Source organism: Pelobates fuscus, chromosome 9, assembly GCF_036172605.1.
Source record: "Pelobates fuscus isolate aPelFus1 chromosome 9, aPelFus1.pri, whole genome shotgun sequence".
NCBI classification, from domain to species: Eukaryota; Metazoa; Chordata; class Amphibia; order Anura; family Pelobatidae; genus Pelobates; species Pelobates fuscus.
Window position 1 is genome coordinate 9736464 of NC_086325.1, and position 10504 is coordinate 9746967.

The window sequence follows — 10504 nt, forward strand, 5'->3', positions numbered from 1 at the left end:
TGGCGAAAATCAGCAAGGGGGTGGGGCCAAATGCAGTTGGCCAATCGGCATATTCATAGAGGTGCATTTAATCAATGCAGCTCTATTAGGAAAGTTGTCCCTAGGGGCAATGTAAACAACACTGCCTTTTCTTTGGAAAAGCAGTGTTTACATGAATAAAGATAAATGGGCGGGTGGTGAAGGTGATGATAGGTCTCAAATCTAGTGTACGCAAGCCACTGTACTGAGGTCACTCTTAACCTCTATACAAAATAAACACAATGTCTTAACGCTAATACAGACTACAGGGTGCCACAATCACTAAGATATATAATAGTATAATTCCGGATAATCCCATAAATGAAAAACAATCCGTGGAAATATGAAGTCCACTTTATTTGAAACAGTAATACCCAAAACTGCAACCTGCACAATGCATATAGAATAAAAATAATTAAAAGTAAATACACAGCCAAATTGGCCAAGAACCCCTAAGGATAGCCGCTATAAACATACAGGAAGCTTGAATTATAGTAAAGTGCAAGATGTTAATAATATTGCTCCATGGGCTGAAGACAGCACAAGATACACAAATACTATAAAATGCATGTTGAGAAAAGACTGCTATACCAAAAAATGCAGGGATCTTGTGGATGCTCAACGCGTTTTGTCGATGTCGACTTTCTCAGGAGCTTGCTGAATTCTTGCTGGTCTTCTTCCTCTTTTAAATCTGCCGGTCCAGTCAAAAACATCCTTATTACCTCGCGGCACAACTAGCCAAATTGTTCACCAGCATTCTCCCCCCGATCAGAAGTGTTTGGTGGACATCGAATCATTCCTAATGGGGGCAGACCGTACCCAATTCTTTACATTGGTACCCAAAGACAACATAACTTTCTTGAGAACGACCTGTCTGGCAATACTCAACTCCATCAGGTTATGGGACTTGAAAGCATCCAAATATCTCTTCAGCAAATTCTCCTCTGTTTTTACTATTAACATGATGTAAAGTCATCATTTTATTAAGACACGGAGGCTACTATTATGTTGCACTCTTTCTTTCCCTCAGCAGCAAAGAAAAAAAATAGAACATTCAAACGGTATGATAATAAATAGCATGAGAGGTATATCTTCCCAGCTTAATTGGCGATGATGCGTAATCTATTTCCTCTTTCTTGCGATCCCGAACAAGGACAAACATCTCACGGAACAGGGAAACCCCAACAAGATGAGCATGCCAGTAACGGTGCAATGTCAAATCAAGCTGGAAGAGAGAGGAGAAATATGGTAATATCAGAGTATAAAACTGGATTTCTGCATAAATCATACTATCTGTCATCAAGTATAAATGTACGATATTAATTAGGTGTAGTCTCAACTGAATTCTAGACACTTAGAACTTGGATAATACTATACTCTACTAGACTTACCATGACGTCAACTTACCCAAACCTACTCAATCCTTGGGTGCGAGGGATAATACTCGCCTCCGTGTCGTTAATTAAAATAATGACTTTACGTCATGTTAATAGTAAAATCTGTGAATTTTATTAAGACACGGAGGCTCCTATTATGCTGGTTTAAAGCTGGGAAACTACAGTCCCCGCAAAGTGTTGAATAGGTCTAAAATCAAAGTCACAGAAGTTTGACTGCTTTCAAAAAGTCCTCTAGGCAACAACCAATTGAGTATGCCTTAGAGGCCATCGCCCCTCGAACCGAGTGAGGCGAAAATAGTGAAATCTCAATGCCAGCCAGAGACATAATCCATTTGACCCAACGAGCCAGGGAAGGAGTAGACACTGGCAGATGTGGTTTCTGGAAGGAAACAAAGAGTTTGTGTTTCGAAGGATTCTGTAGTGAAAAAGTGCAAAGTTTATATGCTCGCAGGCATTCGACCGGACATAAGAGCGGTCTGTCAGGAAAGGATGGATATAAAACTTTCTTCAAGGAAGTTTTAGTTCTTCAAGATATATCGAAGAGGACACCTTCCAGAGTATTTGAGCAAGCAGTAACATCAAGAGCTCTGACGTCAGAAACCCTCTTGCAGGATATTAAACAGAGAAACACAAAAAGAATTCAGCGCTAGTAATCACAAAATTAGTTAAGGTAGGCAGCAACCCAAATGAAGGAAAACCCCTCGGATCATTCGGTGGATAGATACAAAAAGATATGGAAGGGCTGCGCCAAATAAGGGTAGATAGTCCAGTAAAGTATTGCTAGGGTGCCAATAGATGGTCTAGGATACTTGATAGAGTTCCTCTGTGGATGCGTCTAGTGTAGACCGTTCCGTATATGTAAATACAAGAGAGGTAGAGGCGACTAATGGTATAGTATGAAAGTTCAGGGTGTGATAGGTAACAAAATGTAGAGAACTCACATTCAAGAGAGCTATGGCCAGCTCTGGTGTGGATTGCGTACAGCGGTATAATCCCCGCTTATGGGATATGTAGGGAGGGGGTCTCCGTCAACACCGTCTGGTAGTCCAGAGCTCGGAAAAGAAAGACAAAGCGACAATAGTGCTCTCAGTTTTGATGTGGTTCAGTGTGCAGATAAGAAGAGGTAAAAAACTCACATTTGAGGGAGCTATGGCCAGCTCTGGTGTGGATAGCGTACAGCGGTATAATCCCCGCTTATAGGATTTGTAGCGGCGATACGTCCGTCAGCACCGTCTGGTGATCCAAGGCTCCAATATAGAAAAATAAAAAGCAGCAATAGTGCTCTCAATTGTGATAGGTTAAGAGAGTAGTAGAGGAAATAAAATAATACTCACAAAGATAGAGCAGAGGTACTGCTCTATGGATAGGCGCTGGTGGTATGATCCCCACCTAGGATTTCTTGGAGTACTGGAACTTTAAAATTGCCAGTGGAAGTAAAAGTAACCAGGAAAGGTTAAAATGCCAGGAATAGGTAAAAAAAAAAAAGTATAAAGTGCATAGAGAGTGCAATAAAAAGAGGATTGGTACAATAAAGTAGCCAAAAAACTTTTATTGATCTAAAATACACAATAAAATACAGAATTAATAACCATAAACGCATTTCACCATAAGTGGCTTCTTCAGAATGGGATGGTGAAACGCGTTTATGGTTATTAATTCTGTATTTTATTGTGTATTTTAGATCAATAAAAGTTTTTTGGCTACTTTATTGTACCAATCCTCTTTTTATTGCACTCTCTATGCACTTTAAACTTTTTTTTTTACCTATTCCTGGCATTTTAACCTTTCCTGGTTACTTTTACTTCCACTGGCAATTTTAAAGTTCCAGTACTCCAAGAAATCCTAGGTGGGGATCATACCACCAGCGCCTATCCATAGAGCAGTACCTCTGCTCTATCTTTGTGAGTATTATTTTATTTCCTCTACTACTCTCTTAACCTATCACAATTGAGAGCACTATTGCTGCTTTTTATTTTTCTATATTGGAGCCTTGGATCACCAGACGGTGCTGACGGACGTATCGCCGCTACAAATCCTATAAGCGGGGATTATACCGCTGTACGCTATCCACACCAGAGCTGGCCATAGCTCCCTCAAATGTGAGTTTTTTACCTCTTCTTATCTGCACACTGAACCACATCAAAATTGAGAGCACTATTGTCGCTTTGTCTTTCTTTTCCGAGCTCTGGACTACCAGACGGTGTTGACGGAGACCCCCTCCCTACATATCCCATAAGCGGGGATTATACCGCTGTACGCAATCCACACCAGAGCTGGCCATAGCTCTCTTGAATGTGAGTTCTCTACATTTTGTTACCTATCACACCCTGAACTTTCATACTATACCATTAGTCGCCTCTACCTCTCTTGTATTTACATATACGGAACGGTCTACACTAGACGCATCCACAGAGGAACTCTATCAAGTATCCTAGACCATCTATTGGCACCCTAGCAATACTTTACTGGACTATCTACCCTTATTTGGCGCAGCCCTTCCATATCTTTTTGTATTAAACAGAGAAGCATGACTAGTTTCGCTGAAAGTTGTTTCAGAGATAATACGGGATTAGTTGGCCAGGATTCTAAGAAGTTGAGGATGATAGAAACGTCCCATAAAACCAAATAATGCGGTAAAAGGGGACGAGCAAGTCTTATTTCGCGGAGGAGTCTACACACCATAGGGTGGTGACCTACCAGGGTTCCATCCAAACCTTGGGGTCCAGCAGAGATAGAAGAACGGTATATGTTCACTGTGCGATTGTCAGGATTGCTAGTTGATCCAGCACGTAGAATTGTGAGGCTGAATATGTTACAGCGATAGTCCTTACTAACATCGAAGAGTGAGGTGAGGAATTGGAGGAACAAAGTCAGAGGAGCCGATACGGGATCCATGTTTCGTTCCAGGCACCAACCATGCCATCTGCTAGACTTATAAGCCTGTCTATCAAGTAGACTTATAAGCCTGTCTTGTGCCATGCGCCCTTGAGAAGACTGATAGTTGATTCCGAAACTCCCTCAATTGACCAAGGTCCCCTGAAATCAGCCACACCATGAGATGTAAAAGGTCTTGGAAAACCAGGGGATGGGATATTCCATCTGGATCTTGAAAGAGACAGTCGAGTGATGGGAGAAGACATGGTCGATAGCCATCTCTAGAAGAGGAGATAACCAAGGTTGGGATGGCCACAAGGGCGTCACAATCACCAGAGTCCTGGACTGGCGTTGTAGTTGCAGTAGGCAACGGGGAATCAATGCAAAGGGTGGAAATGCATAGTTCCTAGCGGACAACCAATCCTGGGCGAAAGCATCTGTTGCTGTAGCTGTTGGGTCTGGTCTCCAACTAAAGAAACTGGGAAGCTGTGTATTCAAGCGGGAAGCAAAAAGGTATATGTACAGTGGACCCCATAGATGGTGGATATACTGGAAGACTCTTGAATCCAGTTGGCAATCACTGGAATCTCTAAAGGTGTTGTGAATACAAACTCTCCGAACATCGGAGACCTATCTATTTCGTATACCGAACAAACTACGAAACAGCCAGACCACCCAGGGCAGGCATGTGCTGCTCATTGACCCTTTTCACCTTTGTTAGCACCTCAGTAACCACAATACCAACATTCTGATTGGTCAGCTGGGTGGCTATTCATATGGCTGAACACGTGGCAGCGGCCATCTTTAGCCGTGAACCCATACAACGATGTTTGGTCGTCGAGTGCATGGAACTCAAATTTGGCACTCAACAGCGCGAACACTGTTAGAACTTCCACCTCCATAGAAGTTTGGTAAAATACGTGAGAACTGAATAGCGTTCAGTGGGAGCAAGCTCCGGAACAAGGAATAAAGACTGATTGTTCTCCCGAATCGTTATGTTCGGTACTTTTATTATATTTGTCACTCCTGAAAGAGACCGACTGCACAGCCTGATTTCATGGAACTGTTTTGGGGCAAGAACCTCGTGTGTGGTCGGTCAAACTGATACTTCCATGGAAATCCTGATCCCTGGAACCGATCTGGGTGATTTTTTGATATGTTGGTCCCCCAGGCTATCAGGGAATATGACTATATTGGGATTTCCATGTGTTTTGGAGGTATGTTTAATATGTTATAAAAATTATGTTTTCTGTGCCTGGAGATAATTGAGTTTAATACAGTGCTTGACTCAATTATCTCCCAGGTACAGAGAAGGGATTAACCTATTTTGTATGGGAGTGTCCTGGACCTGAGAGCCAATGTGATTGTGTATATGTTTTTACTGTACTCTACTCTCAGGTCCAGAGGAGAGTGCCCTTTGCATGGGGATTGACATAAAAGGCCAGTGTGGCTAGCAATAAATCGGTTCCTGCTTACCCTCAACATAGAGTCTCATCTCATGTTTGTAGGGAACCACTACACCTGCTATAATCACCAGCTCTACCGTCCTTGGGATTTGGAAAGCATCACTCTGAATAGGGGGAAAGAACATATCTGGCGGCAAACCCCCTCACTCCCTCAGGGTGGCCGCCACACCATACGTGAAAAAAATTAATTAGTCTGGCCCCACTACCAATAGGGAAGAATGAAGATTGAGAGGACTTACCATAAGGTCGTCATCCTAAATGGGCACCTCCTGGTTTACGGGCAATCCAGGGTCCGATGGATCCCCTGAATCGTCCTTATAGGACTCCTCCTCCTCAATATAGCTGAGATCTGACTCAGAAACAATTTGGGCTTTTTCCCTCTTCCATAATCTAGCCGATTTTGCCCAGCTAGTGGCTCTTTTGCACGGTGGCAGAATAGTCATGCCATCTGTGATAGGTGTAATGCTATCCATCTCTGACCTTGAGGAGTGTTTAACCTTAGCGAGAAATAGAGAACAAAAGGGGAATCCCTTGAGAAAGGGGGTCCCAGAGTGAAACTCTGGAGGAACAGAGAGAGATCCCTATCTAGAGAGACTCTATGGGGGGATCTGCTTAGTAGCCAGGAACTGGGAACACATAGGGAGAGGTGTATATATATACAAAGGAGGGGTAAAGGAATGAAAACAGCTGTGGAAGAACCACACCTGAGATTACCTCGACACTAGACCCTATAATGGTAAAACCTCTTAAATCAAACACAGGCCCCCCTAAGGTGAAGGTAGATATCGACAAAGAGGCAATTCCCCAAAGAGGATACAAACGTCCTAGAGGCAGGCTATATCGCAATAAACTGACCCTAGAAATACCTCGGCACCGTGGATGAACCCACTAGTACCTACTTAAACCAAGCTGTCCCTGCCTGAAAGAGAAAACTTATTTAACTAAAAAGCTTTTTTACAGAGATTAGTTATTTCTAGTACAGTATACACTTATTTCTTGTACATTTGTTTATATATATATATTTATAATAAAGTTTTATTACTTTCATATCCTTACCATATTTGTGTTTGGGCATATCAGTCATTACCGTCCCGGTCATTACCCCACAGCTTACCTTAATTCATTCCTGCCGTACGGACACTTAAACAACTAGTATTATAGTGATAGAGGTTTTACTGTCTAACATGGGATGCTTAAGACCCTCTACTTCTAGGGATTTATGGGTCCTCTATGTATAAAGCTTACTTGACAATTGCTAGGCAGTAGTACCCTTACCCTTATGAGTGCTCTAGGGACATCACCCATGATGATTTCCCCTATCAGCTCTTTAACCTGTGGCCTTACCAGTATAATTACTGTTTTTGTTCCGTCTCCGATTTATTTTAGCAATTTTACTATAGGCGTGTCTTCAGATTCATGACATCCTCCCACCCCTCTTTGCAATGAGGGTTTCACCCCCTTCTGTAAATTAACCGTGCAAGAGGATGTCTAAGTTTTGGGTACCATCCTATTATATTCCGCTACTCAATAACGGAATATGCAGGATTATGACACACATACCGCTTCCTTCTCTCACATACAGAGGAAGGAGGGCAGAGTCAACACTTGGTGTTTCCATGATCCCACTATACTCCGGTGGCCAACTACATGATGCCGGGGTCATGACTGACAAGCTCACCACTCTTCACATGAGGAGATGGGTGGAGCTTTACTTTGTCAATCCCCAAAGTGCGTAGCACCTCCGTGAGTTATAATGCGATCAACCAATAAGACTGGATGCACTACAATTACCTCAGCAAACAGCTGATTTCAGGGGGAGGATACTATGATACCTCCTTTCCCACTCTCCTGATAGTACGCTTTCAGCTGTAGGAAAATCTGCTGCATCTAGAGGGTATTTAGATCCGGGAATTTGTATGCCCTACTTCACTTGCTCCTGACAACGGTGTGTAGACACACCGAAACGCGCGTCAAGCTATTTTCCTTTTCACACTTGGTAGTACTTTTATATCAATTTTTTATTCGTTTTTTTTAATACGTTTTCTTTTTTTCAGGCAGGGACAGCTTGGTTTAGCTAGTGGGTACTAGTGGGTTCATCCACCGTGCCAAGGTATTTCTAGGGCCAGTGTTTTATTTTATATCCTGCCTCTAGGACGTTTGTATCCTCTTTGGGGAATTGCCTCTTTGTCGATATCTACCTTCACCTTAGGGGGGCCTGTGTTTGATTTAAGAGGTTTTACCATTATAGGGTCTAGTGTGGAGGTAATTTCTGGTGTGGTTCTTCCACAGCTGTTTTCACCCCTTTTCCCCTCCTTTGTATATATATGTACCTCTCCCCATGTGTTCCCTGTTCCTGGCTACTGTGCATATCCCCCCTAGAGTCTCTCTAGATAGGGATCTCTCTCTGTTCCTCCAGGGTTTCACTCCGGGACCCCCCTTTCTCAAGGGATTCCCCTTTTGTTCTCTATATCTTACCTAGGGTTACCCCATTTCTGTTACTCTGGTTTAGGCCTCTCAAGAACCCTGTTATGGACTCCAACTGCTACTTGGGAGTCTGGACTTGGTCCTTTATTTTGTTTTTCTTACTTAACCTTAGCGAGAGCTTTGCGGCCAGAATAAGGCTACGCAGGAGTCTTTTAAGGCAATGCCTGGGTAGTGGTCGGCTGAGCCGATTTCTGTGCCTGTAGTATGGCCTGTGCAAATGTCTGTGACCAGGAGTCAGACATTACTCCCATAGAAGACATCAGGGCCTTAGTCATGGCTTTCGACATTGAATTGTCAATCAAAGTCTGCATTTCAGCATGAGCATCAAAGTCGGCGGTGAATTCCGCTCCATCTCCAGAGGTACCTGGGAATGTATCAAAAACTACCTGAATGGGTGCAGTAGACCCAGAGGATGCTGAGGCATCTTTGTCAGACTGCATTTTAAATAAGAACTGACAATTACAGTAAGTGGAAACCTAAGAAAGGGTTGATACCCAAATAGAGGATCTAGGGTAAAAGGGAGGAAAGTGTACTCACAGGAGTTGAATAGAATCAAAATTTATTTCACAAACACCAGAACCGTCCACCCGCCACTAAAACTAAACCCCAACTTCAAGTTCCAGCCGTTGGGGGCAGTACTAGCGTCAAAACGCGTAAAAAACAAGAAATGGCTGCCGCAAACAGAAATGTCGCTGCGAACGGAAACGAATGCAAGTCTATGGAAGTGTACGCGGCAAAAAAACAAAATAGCCGTACGTATGAGTCACTATGTGCGTTTCCAATAACAAACTCCTGAATGCTGCGTTTGTGGATAAAAAAACCCGAACGCTATAACTGAACGAAACGCACATGCGCGTGTTCGAATCCAGTGAGTGGTGGTTGGAACAATAAAAGGCACACGAAAAAATGACACGAAGGCGCCGAACAGGGAACAGAAATCCCTGAAGACGTCCCTCAGCCCTATTTATAAAACCGGGCTCAGGGAGTTCCAGAAAACACAAGCAATTACATAGACAAATAGCTAAATAAAATTTAATAAATCAATATTAATCAATATATATACAAGCCAATTATACCAAGAATAAACAAATGTATTAATACTGTAATAAATAAGTAATAGTATAATTTAAAATACATCAACTATGCTACCAAATAATAAAAGCAGATAATAAAAATGTAAAAGGTTTAAAAGATTCCACAGTTAAGAGAACATTGGGACCTCGTGTTACTTAAAGAGCAGCAAAGAAAGAGGACGTAGATTACGCATCATCACCTATTATGCTGGAGAGTGGAAGCTGATTGGCTGTTGCTGCCACTAGGAAGATATACCTCTCATGCTATTTATTGTTATCATACCGTTTGAATGTTATATTTTTTCTTTGCTGCTGAGGGAAATAAAGAAGGAGTGCAGCATAATAGGAGCCTCCGTGTCTTAATAAAATCAAGGACAACTACCGCATGGATAAATCGACTGCACAGGTTCGGAATTCTCTTAAAACTTTCCAAAAAGTGTGGGAACAGTTTATTGAATACCGAGGTGGTGGCAGGGGGTCCTCAGAGCCGGGGCATGCAGAGAATAGACGGGGAGGGTTCCCTGGTGCTGTGGGTAGGTCTAGAAGTTCTTTGTTAACTTTTATATATCATATTATTTCATGATGAACATACTTGCACTGTGAAGCACTTACTACATTATATGTCACCGTGCCTTGGAGTGCAAAGCATGCCACGGCCCATTTCGTATCTTCTAGGTGTTTTTTTAAACCTCTCAAGTATTTCTCTGACTTCCTGAACACCATTAACCATAATTCCGTTAACTGTAAGGGGAGACTGAGCCTCTTCCTGTGAACAGAGCCATTAAACGATGCCATACAAAGTGTCTCTGTGTATCTCCGACTTTACAGTCCCTGAACAGAGAGCGGTTTGTCCAGTGATTTCGTTTGCCAGATAATAAGCCACAGGTGGAGTTTTTGTGTCTAGACTCGCTCAGTAGCTCAGAATGAGGTGGTAGGGATTGAATTGATCAGTATTACGCTCTATTTGGAGAACAACTTAAAGGTGTTCACTTTGTGTACATAGATTGGCAGAATAACAATGGGATTACGTTCTCTTCATCCTTTGTATCTGCCAATCACTAGCTGTTCTGTAATGGAATGTGTGTTTATCCGTATGTCTTTATGTATTGTGTATCTATATGTCTGTCAGTGGGTGTATCTGTATGTCTGCCTGTGTGTGTGTATCCATATCTCTGTCAGTGGGTGTATCTGT